The sequence below is a fragment of the Podarcis tiliguerta genome, assembly GCF_965153285.1.
Source record: "Podarcis tiliguerta genome assembly, chromosome: 2".
NCBI lineage: Eukaryota > Metazoa > Chordata > Lepidosauria > Squamata > Lacertidae > Podarcis > Podarcis tiliguerta.
Genome location: NC_139535.1, coordinates 119,621,815 through 119,640,550, shown reverse-complemented (window position 1 = coordinate 119,640,550; position 18,736 = coordinate 119,621,815). Strand labels below are relative to the sequence as shown.

At 44.6% G+C, this 18,736-nt stretch overlaps 1 protein-coding gene and 1 long non-coding RNA gene across 10 annotated transcripts in view; one reads left to right on the top strand and one right to left on the bottom strand.

Moving 5' to 3' along the window:
- Nucleotides 1-18,736, top strand: part of HDAC7 (histone deacetylase 7) — a 183,912-nt gene that overhangs the window by 83,723 nt on the left and 81,453 nt on the right. The gene's annotated exons all lie outside the window — the stretch shown is intronic.
- LOC310671951 lies at nucleotides 5,513-17,993 on the bottom strand. Its single transcript, XR_014508310.1, has 3 exons — nucleotides 14,838-17,993; nucleotides 11,384-14,577; nucleotides 5,513-9,795 (listed from the first exon to the last, which is right to left on the bottom strand). It is a non-coding gene; the product is annotated as an uncharacterized lncRNA (long non-coding RNA).

The window sequence follows — 18,736 nt, the reverse complement described above, 5'->3', positions numbered from 1 at the left end:
GATTCAGCTCTACTCACGGGTAGTTACTTTGAAGTCAAATTGTTGACAGGAAAAAGTCAGTGCTCTCCGGCAACAGCTATGCGGCTTCGCTCCGTGGAAGAAGCAGACGATTCGCAGCACCACGCCGCTCACCCCACATGGCTCCGGACCCCTGAAACCGGGTTTCCCCGCGAGTAGGGGAGGCGCAAAAGGTGCCCGCTGAATCCCACATTCACAGGCTTCTCCCGCCTGTGATTTTTTGCGGGTCTCTGCCTTCACCGTGACGGCCAGACCCAAATTCCCACGGGGCAAATTCCTCCCAATCAGAGGAATTCAGCCATTACCGGAGGCACCAACCCGGAAGTCCCCGACTGGAAAGGGGTTACTTTAACCTCCAGTTTGCTAGTAAAACTGAATTACTGTGTTGCGAAATGATGCATGTCTAAAAAGTGTGTCACCAACATGAAAAGTTTGGAAAGCTCTGATCTAGCAGTTACATTGGAGAGGGCAGGAAAATGGAGAACAAATTCTGTGATGAATAGTTGAAGAAGGGGAGACTTGTGATGTGACAGCATTCTTCAGATACCGGAAGGTGCAAGGAGTTGTTTTCTGCTTCCTTGGAGGCAGAAGTAGATAAGTTATTTTATCGTTGCCTATTACAGTGGTACCTCAGTTTTCGAACAGCTTAGTTCCCAAACAACAACACTTTAAACAGACATGGTTTCCCCAAAGAACCCTCCTTGTGATTAGCTGTGCCAGAATAAACAATTTTTTAAAAAAATGGAATGAATTCATTGTGCTGCATTAGAGAAAAGCAAAGTTTTGCATAATTTCTGCTTGTCGAGAATCCAGCTTTTCCTTGGCACAGAATTGTTAATTGGTTGATTTTAGAACAAAGTTTTCACAGTCTAGACAAGGAGGGTGGTTGTAATCAGTTTGTAGCTTCAGTCTTCAAGCTTCAGAAAATTGATTGGGTGTAACCAATAAACCAAAGCTTTGATTAAAGTTTAAAATTTGATCTGGATTGATTGGCATTTATAATGCAAGAGAGAACTGTGAAATTTATGATTCCTGAAGGACATTTTTTCTGCTTTGCAGAGCACACCTTGAGCCAGATTTTATGAAAAGGAATAATTTAGATTGCTTTTCTTTCTGGTTTGGTCCAAAACCAGCAGATGTGTATGCCTTTTGCTGATCGTACTTTGAACTGTTATTATTATTGTGATCACCTTCTGCACAATGTACAATAAAGATATCAGAAAACAACAGAAATATTTAAAACAGAAAGCATGCAAAATAGACACAGGGCTGGGAAACCTTTAGCCCTCAAAATGTTGTTAGACTGCAGCTTCCATTGGCACCAGCCAACATGGTCAGTGGTCTGGGTTGATGTAGTTCAGTTGCATTTGGAGGGCCTCAGATTCTTCATCTCTACAACACGCAGTGTTAGAAACTCAGATACATAAGCTCAGTGCCAAATGGCTCCTAAACCAATGTTACAGTCACCAAAACAGAATGTCTAGTTGCCAGAAACCGTAAGCACACTGGACCTAAGAGTTTTTAATGTTGTTCTTAATGCTATAACGACAGCTCTAAAAACTTGTGTGCCCCCCCCCCCAAGCATTGACTGACTATGATTGATTCTCAGTTAAGCATCTGGCTAGTTCAGAGGACAACCCTGAGATCGGTTAAGAACTCTGAGAACTTAAAGAAGAAAAGCCACTTGATCCAGGGGCCATCCACATATATATTATTCTCTACCTTCCTCTTTTTCTTAATGTTGACACAGACCATTTATAACATAGAAATATTATTCACAACTGTGAGCAGGGCAGTGGGGTGGGGTAAATGAAGACAAGCTCCAATAATTAACTACAGTGTACACTGCTCCTGCTTAAATCATGTCCTTCTAGCTCCAAGGGGGTACTTTTTGCTGAACATGAGAGCATGATATGGGCAATCCAGTAATGGAATCAGGGATGGGGAACCTTTGACCCTCAGATGCTGCTGCACTCCAGCTCCAATCATCCTTGATCTGGGGCTGATGGGAGCTGGAGTGCAACGCCAGCGGGGGGAGGGCAGTGCTGCAGGCCTTTATTGCTTTGAGGCTGGATCAGTACTTGATCAAAATGCAAATATTTCATCTGTGAACTGCCCTAACAACTAGTCTGGAGTGCTGGGGGCAGCGGGGAGAACATCAGCTTTTGTAGACATGAAAAATGAACTGCTAGTTAGGTATAACAATATGAACTGATCCAACATCTGCATAGCATGTACCTGACCTCATACCAAGTGTTTTGCCTAGTAAGAAGAGAGGTGATGTTATCGCTGTGTGCTGCGTTGGTAAGTCATGGTTGGAATACTTTTGTTCAGTAAAATTATGATGTTGACAAGTTGAAAAGGATTAAGAGGAAAGCTATGAGGAAGATCAAGTATCCTGAAGAGGAAAAGCCAAAAGCAGCGGATATGCTTGTTCTGGAGAGATAAGATTAAGGAGAGAGATGTTGACTTGCTGTTGTTTAAAAAATCAAAAACAAAACTCAAGTATTTAAAGAAGAATGTAAGAAAGGGGAAAAATAGGAGAATAGGAAGTTAAAGGGTTTAGATTATTGGATGGGTGAAAGCAGATTTAGAGTAAACATAAAGAGATTTGGGCAGGTGGGCAGGGAAGAGGAGTAGAGAGAAATCATGACTATATAAGAGCAATTCAATGAGTTGTGGAATCTCCTTCCTTGGAAATGTTCAAAGAGAAGTTAAGATAGATGTCTGTTAAGGATGAGTTTTGGGTGTAGGCCGGCCTGTCTTTCTGGCATAGCTTTAACCAGAACGGGTTGTGATAGCCCAGCCAGTGATGCTTCAAGCATAGAATGAAAGGAGGTCTCAGGTAGAAGGTCTGGGACAGACCTAGAACCTGTGTTTGAGGACATTGCTGCTTTGGTGGGTCATTGACTAGGTGGGTCATTGATTTAACTAGATGGACGCCTCCTCTTGCACAGTGGAAGGTAATGCCTTGATGTGTGTCCTTCGCCCAGACAAGCTGTTCACCAAATCCTCCACTGCTTATTTCAAGCTGCAGTAGAAGGCCCAGCGAGCAGCCCTTATTATTCAATGTAGCATCAAGCAGTTCTAGGTTTTGCTTTTGTTTTTTGGCTTTCTTGAGGTCAGGACCCCTTTGTCCTTGGCAGCTCCTCTCGTCATTATCTCAGTTCTGGTCCTGAAAGAAGCATCATTAACTTCCCTCTCCCTGTTCCCAGGCCAGTGGACAGGGGCCCCAGTGCTGGCAGGACAGTGGGTTCGTTCCTAAGTGGGAGATGTCCAAGAACATATCTGCACGCTTGGTTCCTGCCAGGGCATCTGCAAGGGGACCCCAGGCATCAATTTGCCTTCTTGTCTGCTGTGTCCTTTTCTGATCTCCATGTGGCATGAGAGGTGCAGCCTTCTTTGCAACCAAGTATTGGTTTCCTATCCTGTCCCTTCTTCCAAGTCAAATCAAGGCAGAGGTTTCAGAAAAGGCCGTGAAGTGCATTTGAAGCATTTCCAAGTATGTGTGTGTGTTGGCATTATTATTTCCCACCCGTGTTTGCAATGGAACCTGGGATCTTCTGCATTCAAAGTGTGCTCTCTTCTGCTGAGCTACGGTATAAGGTATGGCATCCATACAGGAGCCTCATGATCAACAGCAAGGCTGTTCTTCACCATGGAGCTTCAGTTCCACGCTTCCTTGCTAAATTGGTGCACTTAAGCAGTAGGCACGGTTTAAACAGCTAGACAGTGAATATGATGATACTCCTATTTTTATTGATATTTATTTAAAGCTTTTATAGCTCGTGCTTTAGCTAAAAAGGCTCTCACAGCAGCTTACAAAAGTCAGTGCTAAGACAGTGCCTGCCTTCATGCTCATGATTTAAAAAGACATGACACTTAAGGAAAAAGGGCTAGGAGGGAGGAGGGAAAAGTAAACTCGAGCACATGCTCTTAAAGTTACAGTATATAAACCTTTGAAAAAAGAGACATACCAAAAGCCATGTGCATCACATTTGGGATAGCCAACATGTTTTGGGGGCACATGCCATAAGAATAGTCTCCAAATTTCTCTTTTAAAGGCTTTTATTTGTTTATATTTTTTAATAATGTGTTTCTGCCAAAATCTCAGAAACCATCTTGAGGTGGCCTAGACCCAAGTTCACCACACTTCCCAGGTCAGTGTCCGCACTAGCTATCCAAACTTAGAACTCTTAAACTATATATTTTTTATCAATGCAAACATTGTCAGAGTCCACTTCCAAGTTGGTTCACCCCCACTAGCTCCTCAGCTTGTGTTTGCTGTGTTAGCGGAATGAAGTGTTGCACAAATGAATTCCTCTTGCGTTTGTTTGATTGGTTGGTTGATTTTAAAGAGTATCTAGCTCTCTGTAACTCCTAAATTGTGTGCTCCTTAATGAAAAATGAAATCTCTGTGGCTTCCTGTGACTCTGAAATACCCACGCAGAGAGGAGGTTGCCCAATGCATCTCTGCAAAAGATTTGGTCTCTCCTCGTTCCAATCAACCTTGGGCTAGAATAAATCATCTATTTCTGCAGCATCTATTTTTATACTGTAGTGTTCATTTTCTCTTGAGACAAAAACACAGCAGAATCATTGGCTCTCTGAAGATGCTGCCTGTGTCCTTGCCATGAGTTGAGGCATTGGGTTTCCTCTCTTCCGGTCAGGAAGGACACTGTGGGGTCCTCTGAGGTCGGGTGCAGAGGTGGTGCTGATTCTCACCCTTATACTCTTGCAAGGCAGAGAAAACTGGCCCTCCAGTCTTGCTGGGTTACAGCTCCCATTGGTACCAGCCAGCATGGCCAATGGTCAGGGCTGGTGGGAGTTGTAGTCCAACAACCTCTGGAGGGCACCAGGTTAGAAAGGCTGACCTACTGCACTCTTGAGTGGGAGGGGGCCAAGGAGGATTTTCCATGATGAGAGGATAGGTGCCATTGTTTTGCATGTCTCTATGAGTAAGAGAAGCAGAATGAAAGATGCAAAGTGGCAAGTATATGGAAATTGGCGTGGGTTGTGCAATGTAGAACAATTGCAGAGTTGTAACTTTATTGGCAACAGATTAGGATGGCCTCTGTGACCTCAGATGATGATTCTTCTTTGCCTTAAAATTCAAGGTTTATATGTGAGTTTTCAGTATTCGCACATACAAATCCTATTCTAAGAGGCAAACATCAGGTGATAAACATAAGAAGGATGTAGTTGGATCAGGCCCAAGGCCCATCCAGTCTAGTGTCCTGTTCTCACAATGGCCAACTGGGTGCCTAAGGAAGCCCGCAAGCAGGACCAAAACTCTTTGGAGGTGGGCTGCCTGTGACAGAGGAGAGGAAACACCATGGCTCAGTGGCGTAGCGTGGGGGGTGCAGGGGGGGGCGGCCGCACCGGGCGCAACATCTGGGGGTTAGGGTTAGGGGGCGCAAATCCACGGGTTAGGGGGCACAAATTACTTGCCTTGCCCCGGGTGCTGACAACCCACGCTACGCCACTGCCATGGCTTGTAGCCATTGGCAGCCTGTGATGCTCTAGAGCTTGTTGGACTCCAACTCCCATGGCAAATTGTAGTCCAGCAACATCTGGAGGGCCACAGGTCCCCCCCCCCATCTATATATGGGGAAATAGGGAGATATGTATCCAAACTCTTTCTCTTGGAGGGCTGAGGCTCAAGATCCAGTGGAAAAACATGACTGGGCAGTGCATATGAGTGTGTTAGCATGCCAGCTTCTTTCACCTTCAGTGTAGTCTCTGCGTTAACTCAAAAGCAAGAATGTAGGCCAGGTGAGGATGGTACCTGGAGGAAGCAGGCTTCATTTCTCCTGTGCCAACCCATCATCTGCACTGGGGCATTGACTGAGCCTGCACCAAGCCACTCATTTAGGCAGTGTGGACATGGAAGTGTGGCTGGACTGAGGAAGAACTGGGATAGTCCTGGTGGCTTTGGGTGTTCAGAAATCTAACTCTGTTGCATAGGATTATGGGGTTTCAGGGGTTTTTTTTGGGAAGGCTTAATATAGTTAATATGCATTTCATAATTTCATAGACCACAAATATATAATTTTTTCGAGTTGTGTAGAGCATATTTAAAAACAGTACCAAGTATGGAATAACTAAGATAAAAGCCACCAATTTGAAAGACCTATAATGAAAGACAGCATTGCTATAAAATCAAAGGGGTCAGACCCAGCAAGTAGTTGTTGTTGTTGTTGATGATGATGATGATGATGATAACAAGTCAGCACATTTGGAAGAGTAAATCACAAAATGACACACATCATTGAAGGAGGGGCGGGGGATGCTCTCCAGATGTTGTAGGACCACAACTCCCTCATTTTTTGGTCTTGATGTTATATCATCGTGAACCACCCTGGCTGTTATAGAAATGTTTGAAAATAAAATAACAATCCTAGAGAGGGAGCGCATGTTTCTTGAAATGTACTGCTTTTTTGCAGCTGAACATTGAATGTATCCAAAGCCAACTTTACAACTTGTTGAGACTGTCCCACTTCCCACTTCTGCTGGAATTTCTTTCCCCCTTCCTTTCTTATATAAAGCAGAGGAAGAGGAGACTATATATTCCAAGCTGTGCAAGAGTGCTTAGGCAGTCTTTGGCAGTTGTTATAAATAGACCAAATGGATTTTCGTCAATGGTGGGTTTAATTCACCCTGAGTGGCTGAGCGGATCTGCTCTTGGAGGCTCCTCCAGGATTGCAGTGTTCCAGTTGTGCATCCTCAGAAGGGGCTGCTGCTTCCTCTGCCCACAATAGCTGGAAATGAGAGGATCCTGGGTAAACGGGGGGGGGGGGAGAAGCACCCAAACCACTTCCTGCCAGACTCCCCAAAGAGACATTCCTTTCCCTGCTTAGTTTAGACAAGTTCAGAAACAAATGTGTTGGCTGGGGGGGGGGGGAGCTGCTTGGGGTGAGAGAAGGAATGATTTTGCCAGATGGGCTGAGGACAGCAGCTTTGCCGGGAGTGGTGGTCTGAGCACCATTGGCCGCTTTGCCTAGGCAGTGGAGCCTCAGGAGCCAGCTTAGGCTTTGGAGGTGTGCAGATTTTTGCCAGCTGCAGACTCTGGGGGACGGGGCAGCAGCAGCAGCATGTGCTGGGAATTTGGTGCATTACCAAGTTTGGCTCCTGGCATGGGGGCTGAGAATCTGGAAATGGGAGTGTGAAATGCGGCATTTAGCACACCAGCCACTTGCTCCAGCAGTGCTTCTTTACCTACCTGCCTGCCCCCATAACTTAGCATAGTGTTTCTAGTCCTTTTATCTTTTAAAATTATTATTACTATTAATTGCCAACAGAAGGTGTAGGTGAAGGCTGCAGTGATCTGCAAGTGGGATTTGGTAACAGCCTAGAGCTGATTTCTTCCAAATACATGCTGTTCTTTTTCTTTATTCACAGCTGCCCATTCCAACCCAAGCTTCCAGCTGTGCTTAAAAAGGGAGGGAATCCTGGCTGCTTAGATTTGGATTGCTGGACTCAGGGAGGCCAGTCCCTGCCCCACCAACACATGCAGCAACCGCTTGCAGACTCTTTACAGCACAGTTCTATGCATGCTTACTTGGAAATAAGCTCCACTTTGTTCAGTGGGGTTAAGGGCTGTCTTAAGCATATGCGGCGCCAGGGTACAAAGATCTGCCCGGTGCCCCAACCCCCCCGGCACACGGGAGGGTGGAGCTGGCCACCTCAGTGCCTCGCTGGCTCGGTCGCCCCCAAACTCTGGCGCCCCTGAGAGCCCAGGTGCACCGCACCCCTAGTGCCTATGAGTAAGACGGCCCTGGTGGGGTTTCTTCCCAACTAAATGTGCATAGGATTACTGTTCTAGACAGGCCCAGCTCATGCCAAGCCCCTTTCAGTTAAGTTATATACGAGCATTCTACCCACAGCATTACGCTTGGGCTAGTGCTCTTCGGGGTCATGGGATGGGGAGATAAACTCTGCTTTTGTTTGCAGTGGGAGACGCACTGATTAGGGCAGGATGAATGAGGTTTCTGCAGGGGGCGGAGCACATAGCCAGTAAGATCTCTCTCTCTCCCACTCCATTTAAATCAAGACATTTCTTAAAATGGGGACAGTTTTGGTCAGGGCCAGTGGATGAGGCTGGATTAGATCAGCCTTGACTAACCTGGCATGCTCCAGATATCTCTTGACTACAGCTCCCATCGTCCCTGACTACTTCCTGTTTTGGCTGGGCTTAGTGGGATTTGGAGTCCAAAACCCTGGAAAGCAGTAGTTTGGAGGAAAGCCGGGTTAGATGGTGGCTGGTGTGAAAAGTGTTTGTGGGGGGTGGGGGTGGATTTTGGATGGTTGCAAGATGTGCTCCTGCAATTATGGAGATTAATATGTGTAACGGGAGAGAAAATAATCACAGAGGTGCATGTTTTGATGGCGCAAGCATGGTGGGTGGGGGAAGCTGTCACTATTTGTTTATTTGCATCCACAGATGCCTAATCACTTGCTCAACCACATTCCATTCAGGACTTCCAACAAGCAAGGGCCCCACTAGCTGAGAGAAGAACTGCATTTTCCCAGTGACAAAATACTAGGATCTGAATGCTGGAGAAAGGGATTTATTTTTTTTCAAATGGGGGCTGTGGATTCTTTTGGTATTGCTTGTTGCACAGAAACACCATGGAGATGCCCCTGAACCCCGTTCAGTCCCATTCCATGCAGGAATCGCAGTAGCTTTGAACAGCCAGCCAGTGTTGCATTTTCCAGGGTACAGAATGCTGCACTTCTGAGGAGCTGGCAGATGTGGTGGTTTGAATCCAGCGTAAGTCGGTTGTCTTTGGATCGCATTGAAATCAGTGTGAAAAGTCAGCTAGTTAGGTTGGTATCCAATTCTGTATCCCTGATTGTGGAATTGGCACTATTACAGGTGCCACAGAAAATCCCTTCCGTCTTTGTAAGAGGAACTCAATTGCACTTTGGAACTCCCTGCCTGTTGAGGTCAAGCAGGCGCCTTCTCTCTGTTCTTTTCAGCACCTAGTAAAAACGTTCTAGTTCAGACAAGCCTGCCCGCCCAGATGTTTAGAAGTTGATGTGAGTTTTAATTTGTTTTTGCTCTAAATCATTGTGATTTTTTTAAAGTGAAAATTTAGTTTTAACTTTTTTGTAAACAGCTTTGAGGTTTTTTCTCCATTAAGCAGTCAATGAATTTTATGATTTTTTTAAAAAAATGCTTTTTATTGGTTTTCCAAAACAAAATTAAATAAAACACATACTCTTACATTCAACATTTTGTATCTTCTTATTTACCATGCGCATTATTGCGCCCGGACTTCCCTCCTTCCCTACATCGGCTTTCACAATTAACATCCTCTCTTACAGATTCTTATTTACACTCTGTCCACGTCACAAGATTTATATTAACCCTGCTACAGTCTTTAAGCTTCTACAGTTATTCCGTATGTACTCAACACATTTACTCCACTCCTCTTCTAACTTTGTTACTTTTTGGTTCCGAATCTTTTAGGTCATTTTCACCAATTCTATGTATTCCAACATTTTCGTCTGCCACTCCATTAAAGTTGGGATTTCCTGGGTTTTCCATTTTTGAGCCACTAGAATCCTAGCGGCGGTCACGGCGTGCATAAATAATTTATGATCTTCTTTTCTTAATTCATCCCCTATTATCCGTAGCAAAAAAGCCTCTGGTTTCTTTGGGAAGGTGTATTTAAAAAGTTTTTTCATTTCGTTATAAATCATGTCCCAGAATTTTTTCATTTTTTCACATGTCCACCACATGTGAAAAAATTCACCATCTTTTAATTTACACTTCCTTTTTTAAAAAAAATAATATTTTATTTTCCACATTCAGTGAACAAACAAAAAACAAATCGACAAACACATCAAAGAGAAAATAGCAAAAGAAAAACAATACATACATTGTACAAAGACAAAAAGAAAAATGAAAAAGGTAAAAATAAAAGAATTAAAAACAAATATTGTGTCATTGTATTCTTCAGCATTAACTTAAGTCTGCGACTTCCCCATGCCTTCCCACTCTGTATTCTAGGTCTTATATTCTGGTAGTAAACTCTTTCCCTCTGGCGTATCTTTGGTTCAGATTAATGTTATTGTCTTATTTATCCTTACGTTTCCCTATGTTTTCCTAAATATACTTTCTTTAACATTGTCATTTTTATAATAACATTCTTTTACATTCAATCTGATAACCTCAAACGTTCGTAATTTTATAATGCTTCTGTAGATAGTCTTTAAATTTCCTCCAGTCTTCCTTCACCATCTCTTCTCCCTGGTCTCTGATTCTGCCAGTCATTTCTGCAAGTTCCATATAGTCAATGAGCTTCATTTGCCATTCTTCCAGCGTGGGTAGATCTTGCGTCTTCCAATATTGCGCGATGAGTATTCTTGCTGCTGTTGTAGCATACATAAAAAGAGTTCTGTCCTTCCCTTGAACCTGTTGGTTTACCATACCCAGGAGAAAGGCTTCTGGGATCTTTCTAAATGTGTATTTAAATATTTTTTTCAATTCATTATAAATCATTTCCCAGAAAGCCTTAATCCTTGGGCACGTCCACCAAAGGTGAAAAAAGGTACCTTCTGCTTCTTTACATTTCCAGCATTTGTTATCAGACATATGATACATTTTTGCAAGCTTGACTGGTGTCATGTACCACCTATAAATCATTTTCATTATATTCTCTCTTAAGGCATTACATGCCGTAAACTTTATTCCAGTGGTCCACAACCTTTCCCAGTCAGCAAACATTATGTTATGACCAACATCTTGAGCCCATTTAATCATAGCCGATTTCACTTCCTCATCCTGTGTGTTCCATTTCAGCAGCAAATTGTACATTCTAGACAATATTTTTGTTTTGGGTTCTAACAGTTCTGTTTCCAATTTTGATTTTTCCACCTGGAAGCCAATTTTTCTGTCCATTTTAAATGCCTCCATTATTTGATAATAATGAAGCCAATCTCGGACTTTACTTTTTAGTTTGTCAAAACTCTGCAATTTCAATTTGTCACCATCCTATTCTAAAATCTCCCAATACTTTGGCCAATTGGCCTCCATATTGAGTCTTTTTACTGCTTTAGCTTCCATTGGAGACAACCACCTTGGGGTTTTGTTTTCCAAAAGATCTTTGTATCTGCTCCAAACATTGAACAGTGCTTTTCTGACAATGTGAATTTTAAACATTCTATGCACTTTAACTTTGTCATACCATAAATATGCATGCCAACCAAATGCATTATTGAACCCTTCTAAATCCAATATATCTGTGTTTTCAAGAAGTAGCCATTCTTTCAGCCAGCAAAACGCTGCTGCTTCATAATAGAGTTTCAAGTCTGGCAGGGCAAAGCCCCCTCTTTCTTTAACGTCTGTTTAATTTACACTTCCAACAAGCTTTGTTACTCACTCTGTACATTTTTGCTAGTTTAACCGGAGTGATATACCACCGGTACATCATTTTCATTAAATTTTCTTTTAAAGTAGAACATGCCGTAAACCTCACACCTTCATTCCATAATTTTACCCAGTTATCATAATCAATATTATATCCAAAATCGACTGCCCATTTTATCATAACTTCTTTTGTCAGTTTGTAAATTTTATGAAATAAATTCTTGAGAAGCTAGGATGACTGAGCAACTTTGAAGCACAGAATTCTGTTGCTCCATAAGCTGATCAGGCTCAGTGGTTCTTACTCCTAGGTAGTGGAACATGTGGTTATAGTCAGTGCTTTTTTTCTAAAAAAAAATGTTTAGGGGCACTTTCATTTTCCTACTCATATTGAAATAGTGCCCCTAAATGAAGCTAAACTTAGATTCACAAAATATTTAGGGGTATGTGTACCCCTGCATACACCCCAGAAAAAAGCACTGGTTATAGCAGGGGAGGGGAACTTGTGGCCCTCCGGATGCTGTTGAGCTACAGCTGACCATTGGCTGTGTTGCTTGAAGCTCATGGGGCTGGATTCCCCGTCCCTGGATTGCAGCCTTAGGCCTCAGCCAGGCTGCAGAGAGATTTCCTTGATTTTTGCCTTTAGCTATGAGTAAGTTCCCAATGAGATGTTGGGAGGTGGCAGAAGGGGGCTTGCTCCAAAATGACCATTGCCAGCAGCACCTCTCCCTTGCATTTCCCCGAAGAGCGCCTAGAGTTAATCATTCAGATCCTCAGGGGATTGAGGGGAGGAGGCAGGAAAGAGATGCAGCGAACAAGCAGCAGAGACAGTAAAAGAAGTGGGAGCTGCTGGGAAGGGAGTGTGTACACACAGCCGCAAAAGCAAGGAGAGCCTGGGGGTGGAGGAGAGGAGGAGGAGGAGGACACAGAGACCGTGGTCCTCCACTGAAGAATGGGGCAGGCATTCAGGTGGCCAAGTGTCCTGCAATGAACAGTCCTCTTCTTGAAGGTGTTCTGCCTTTGATGGGCGGCTTCTGGTCCACATCTGGTTTGAGGATCAGGAGCCATAAAAAGCCCCTGCAGGAGCCTTGAAGTTACCCATCGCCCCTTGGCATGCATTGCATTTCTGCTTAATTTACAGTGATGATTTCCAAATGTGCACCAAACCATATAAATTCGGTTGCGCAAAGCAATGCAAATGGGTGTCCTCTTTTATCCTGTGATGCATTTCCTTGTGTAAGTCAGCCACTTTTGCAGGCACACTTCCTGCAGGTAAAGATTTGGAGAGTTCCTTTGTCAAACTCAGTTTTCCTGGTCTTTCCTCACCTGCCCACCCCACATCCTGTACAGGCCCTCTCCTCTCTCTCTTGGCCTACTTTCCCCACTGGACTTTCAAACTCCTGAGCTCCTGCCCTGTGGGGGCTCTTGCTTTTCAGTCAGCCACCTTGGCCTCCCATTTAGAACCCGCAAATAGGTTTGGCCACTTCTATCTTGAAAGGGGGCCAAGCCTACCAGTGGGACCAGCCTTGGATTTCACTAACATTGCCTTGGGGCCCAGGAGTTTCTCTGTCAGGAGGAAGTTTCCACCTCCCTCCCTTTAAAAATCAACAAGTTTTTATCCCTGACAGTTGTGAAGATTTGCTTGAAAAAGACTCTGGGCTATGCCCAATAAAATCTTTAAAAACAAAACAAAACACTGACCATGTTGTGATCAGCATGAGTTATGCAGGTCATAAATTTAGTTGTTATAAGATTTGAGCATCTGTGGAATTCACTATTTCTTTTTAAACACTGCACTCCCTCTCTCCAAATCACACTGTGATACCATTTCCCACAATTCACCCTGAGCATAAAGAATGTTTGACAGACCTACAGATATGTAGGGGGTGGTGTGAGATTTGGGCTAGAGAGACATCGTCCAGAGGTGGTGGCGGTGGTGGAAAATTACTGTTATAAACACGGCAGGTTATATCTTGGAATCCTACCTCTTAAGACCAGCTCCTGTTGCAAAATTCTTACAAGGAAGGGTGCAGTCCCTGTGTAGGTCTTGAGGTGCTCAGATACACACAGGTACTGGCACCCCCCATTTTGCACATGGGTTACGTTCTGGGTCATTGTCCACTTTGGCGGAGTGTGTGGAAGCCCACCTCTGCCACGCCACATCCTCTTGCGGGTCCGGAAATGCCCCTTGCGTGTGCGTTCACACTTTCTTTGAACACATTCAAAACTGGAGTGTATAAAAGTGTCTAATGAAAGCTTCAAACAACACAACAGACAAGTTTGATACAGATCCTGGTAGACCCCCCCCCCCCAAAAAAAAAAGAAAGAAAGATTTTGAATTCTTATAGCAAAGCTTTTCAACTTCTGCCTTCATGCAGGTGAAATCTGAAACATTTTGCTATAAGAATTTGAAGTGCTTTTTCCATTATAAAATAAGTGTGTGTGTTGTGCATGCACACAGAGTATCCTTGTGACCCAATCAAAGGATGCTTAGGGCTGGTTTTCATTCCCTGAAGACTGCAGTGAATAGAGCACAATGGCTATGATGCCACCAACAGAGCATTCATGTCTCCCCCATTGTATTGGCCCAGGATCCTGGGTTTGGGTGGCACAGCAAACCAAGCTTAATTTTGACTTCACTGCATTTTCCACCAGGGGATGTGTGATCAGGCTGCATGTAGCAATGTAGTGCTTATTCATAGTAAACTAGCAGCTTATTCTGACATGTGAATGTGAGCAGTCCTTTTCAATGGAATACGTTCACACATTCATCTGCCGTCAAGTGCAAAGAAATGAAGCAGTGTTCCTGCATGGGTGAGCCAGCCCTGGGAAATTGGGTTTGAGAGCAGGACCAGCCCAATGGTCCGAAGAGTTACTGGGGAAGGTGATGGATTTTTCGGAGTGCCACTGTCCATCTTGAAAGGTATCTCTTCCCCTCTCCAATTTTATCACATGCAGTGTAGCCAACAGTATCCGAGATTAACATTTGTTTGTTTCACTAAGATTGATTTGCTGTACTCTTCCAAGCAATCTGAGGGGTGAAGGGTAAGGATATCTCTCACAACACGCCCAGGCAAGAGGAGGCCACCTTGATTTGGAGGGAGGGGGGCAGGAGTCAACTTCTGTCTCAACAGCTGCAACCCTTGTTTGAATCCCTGGTTTAATGTTAGCAAGATTCTTAAGAACTACCGTATTTTTTGCTCTATAAGACTCACTTTTTCCCTCCTAAAAAGTAAGGGGAAATGTGTGTGCGTCTTATGGAGCGAATGCAGGCTGTGCAGCTATCTCAGAAGCCAGAACAGGAAGAGGGATCGCTGCCTTCACTGCACAGCAATCCCTCTTACTGTTCTGGCTTCTGAGATTCAGAATATTTTTTTTCTTGTTTTCCTCCTTCAAAAACTAGGTGTGTCTTATGGTCTGGTGCGTCTTATAGAGCGAAAAATACGGTAATTGGATTACCCGTCCCTTATTATTCCATTGCAAGCCTGCACATAGATACTGGAACTTCAGACCAAGATCTGCTGACAGAGCAGTGATCAGGGTATGTGCTTTTTAAAAAAATGCATCTAGACAAATGCCCTTTATAATTCATGATCTGAGGGTCATCTGCCAGAACTGCTGATCTCCATGGAAGCTGCAGTGCTATGTGTTATTATTGGCTTTGCTGCTCTGATGTCACAGAAACGCTTCTCAACTTTAAGGCAGGGGATGGGATAACTTGAAGTCTAAAGACTCAGTGAGTTCCTTTGGTACATCCCATTCAGTGCAGTACTATTCAGAAGTAAGACCCCTGGGGCTTATGACCAGATTAATTGGGTACAAGAGTACAGGGGTCAGCAAACTTTTTCAGCAGGGAGCTGGTCTACTGTCCCTTAGAACTTGTAGGGGGCCGGACTATATTTTTTTTTGGGGGGGGGGGGGGTAGAATGAATTCCTATGCCCCACAAATACCCCAGAGATGCATTTTTAAATAAAAGGACACATTCTACTCATGTAAACACACGCTGACTCCTGGACCGTCTGTGTGCTGGATTTAGAAGGAGATTGGGCCGGATCTGGCCCCTGGGCCTTAGTTTGCCTACCCATGGGTTAAGCGATCTAAATTTGACTGCAGGTCAGTTGAGCTGCATTAGATGGAGCCTTTCACTGAAGCAGGTAGAAGCCAAATTCTCTTTGCTTCTTAGTGCATTGATACATAAGGTGTTTTGTTTTGTCTTGTCCCTGATGCAAACAAACTATTTTCTCTATATCTGGCCACACATAGCAGTTCACAATGGCATTTTGTCAGCGTTGAGGCCCATTGTGTTGAACCTGAAGGGTTTCAAATCCCTGAACCAGTTGTTACCTTTCTGCCAGATGTATTTGAAATGGTTGCTTAAAAAATGGAAATCTGATAGTCCCCCTGCTTCTCCCCAGCTTCATGTAGAAGAATAAAGTACATTATCTGGAAATACTACCAGCTTCGGCACACATGCAAAATGCAGCACTGTGGGCAGATAAGACTGTTACTACTTAATTTCCCCAAATGTGGAAGTGTGACAAAAGATACAAGATTTAAAGAGAAAGTCACAGCCTGCATTGTGGCGCAGGCTACCTCCTGGCTTTGCAGTTCACGTGATGGATGCATTCACAGTCAGCCTGCATCTTACGTGGGGGTTCAGGTCGAATGGTAATGTGTGTATGTGAAAAGGGTGCTACCCTTGGAGCCACCCATGTCTGGCCAGCCTGCCGTCTATAAGGTGGCCAGAGAGGAGGAGAGCGCGCCTACCAGTCACAGAGCTGGCACCTCGAGTGGGTCTAGCCCAGGAAGCAAGGCTAAGAGCTTGAAACCTCTTTTTGCACAGGGTAACCCCAAGGGGATGCAGCAGGCAAAAAGCCTTTAATCTCTCAGTGCCTGTACTGCACGACAACTCCAGAACTGGGAGGGCTTTTCTCATGAGATCTCACGGTACACGCTGACTTTGCGCGAGGTCTTGCCCACGCGTAGTTGGAATCCTGCACACACCATCCGGCCGTACTGTGCCAGCAAATCAAATGTTTGGTTCAGCACTTTGCCTTTGTTCATGCACACTCCTCGAGATGCTGCTGCCTACGCTATATATTCATTTTCAGTGCTACATATATTTTCAGTCATTGATCCAGTCATTCATCACCTCATGTAATTTTAAAAAATGTGAGTTTGTTTTAAAAGTTATTGGTGAATCAGTACCATAATTGAATTACTCCCCAAAAACTGAGGAACAGGGGTGGGTCTTTTTTTTTTTTTTAAGGAGTTTTCTGGTCTCACTTTGGTTGACCCTTTGGCCGGCCCTCACGGCCCCTTACTTCATCAAATCTGGCCCTCTTTGAAAAAAGTTTGGACACCACTGATCTACATGGATTAATTGCCCACCTGCCTCTCTGTCCCAGTGTAAGGCGTTGTGCACACCGCACATAGAAAGCACATGGCTTTCCCCAAAGAATCCTGGGAACTCTAGGTTACCCCCTTGCAGAGCTGCAATTCCCAGTGCTCTGAACAAACTATAGTTCCCAGGAGTCTTTGCAGAAAGCCATCTGCTTTAAATGTGTGGTATGGATGCAGCCCAGGACGCTGATGGCCTTTTTCCCCTCTTGAAAGGGTGGGCAAGGGTAGAGAAGCAGCTCTCACGTAATTTGCAAATTCTTCTCTAGCTGTTCACCTTAGTGGCAATGGTTACTCACCGCAGAAGAGTAGGCGAGTAGCTATTTACAAGCTTGCCTGAATGGGGAGTTCTGACATTGCTCTCAAGAACTGAAGAGAACTGAAACTTTCCAATGAGTTTAAAGCCAGAAGTGGAAATTCCATGATGTTAGCTGAGCCTAGAGGTGCTCCTTTGATTAAAATCTCAATATTCAAGCAGTAAAGGGTAGCTGGTTAGTGCTGAGGTCACTGCACTTGAGAAAGCTACGGCCCTAGGCAGGGCTTTTAGCCTACTTTTCCACCTCAGTTCATTGTACAGCGTTTACACCAGCCATGTGCCTCGAAATCTTAATTTGAACAATAGATTCCCGTCTGCTTGGATTGGAATAGTTTCACAAATAGATGTTTATTTGTTTTTAAAATTAGATCCTGGACCATAAACACACAGCAGGTGGTTAATGGCAGAACTGGAACTTGCCTGAACTTGGGAGATGACTGAGATCATTCATAGCTTGGAAGAAAGGCAATTTCTGTGGAATAGTCATCTGGAAAGCAGCCACACACGAGGACAGGATCAACCCCCCTGCTAACTGTGCTGTCGATTAAGGCTGTGTCTATTTCCTGCATCAGGGATGGGGAAAGTAAGGCCCTCCAGCTCCCACCCACCCCGGTCAGCACGTCGGATGATCAGGGATGGCAGGTGTGCTGTCCAGCAGCATCTCAACCCTTCCCCTGTACTGAGACCGAGAGCCTGGTTCAATTTAAGGGAGCTTTCTGTGTTCCCAAGAGGCACTGCTGGACATTTCACAGGAACGTAGGAAGCTGCCTTTTATTTTTAAGAATCGGTTTAATAAATGCCTCTTTCAGTGGGTCTGGGAAGGCTCCCCCAAAGAGAGAAGCCCCCCCCCCCCCCCCGTGGAGCCCATTGCCTAGCCCTGCCCAGCTTGCTTTTGTAAGCCAGGATGGGCAAGGATTAAGAAGACAGGTGGTTGGTTTCACTTGTCCTAGCAGCCTGTCCACATCCTCGGAGGTAACAGATAGGAATTGATTCCATGCAACTCGACTAGACAAGATTCTAGCACTCTCCGGCCCCTGCTCCCCTAGCATCCCTATGATTGCTTGATTAAAATGTATTTAATTGGGTTGAAGCTTGAAAAGGAGCCCCTCGTGTTCCAAGGAGCTGCTGTTTATGGGGTAGAACCCAATGGATTCTTAGAGTAGTGCCAATGAAGTCCATGGACATCAGGCTCGACTCTGCATATGACTAATGCTGGATGTTGCCCATTGTTCTTATTTTATTTTGCTCTTCCTTATTGACTTTGTAAATGTGGTGTTGACCTTCGGGCAAAATCTCTTCCCCAGCTCTTCCAAACAGCCGCTGGCTGTGAAAGGCAGGGATCTCTGAGGCAGCCACTACCACCTCTGTGTGGCCTTCTCTCTGACGCAAGCAGCACGTCTGCCTGGGCGCAGCTGCAGTGTCCGGAGCCTGGGCTGCGAGGTCCCTGTGGTGCTGTTTGCTGCCTTCACGTTGGGAGGGAGGATGAGCTAATTCAGCAAAAATGTGCCCCCTTCCATTTGGGGAACTGCTTCCAGCACAAAGAATGAATACATTTGTTCCTGAAAGCAGAGTCATCCATGTGCGATTGCAACACCCTGTGTTTCCAATTAATGCACTCGATCTGTCC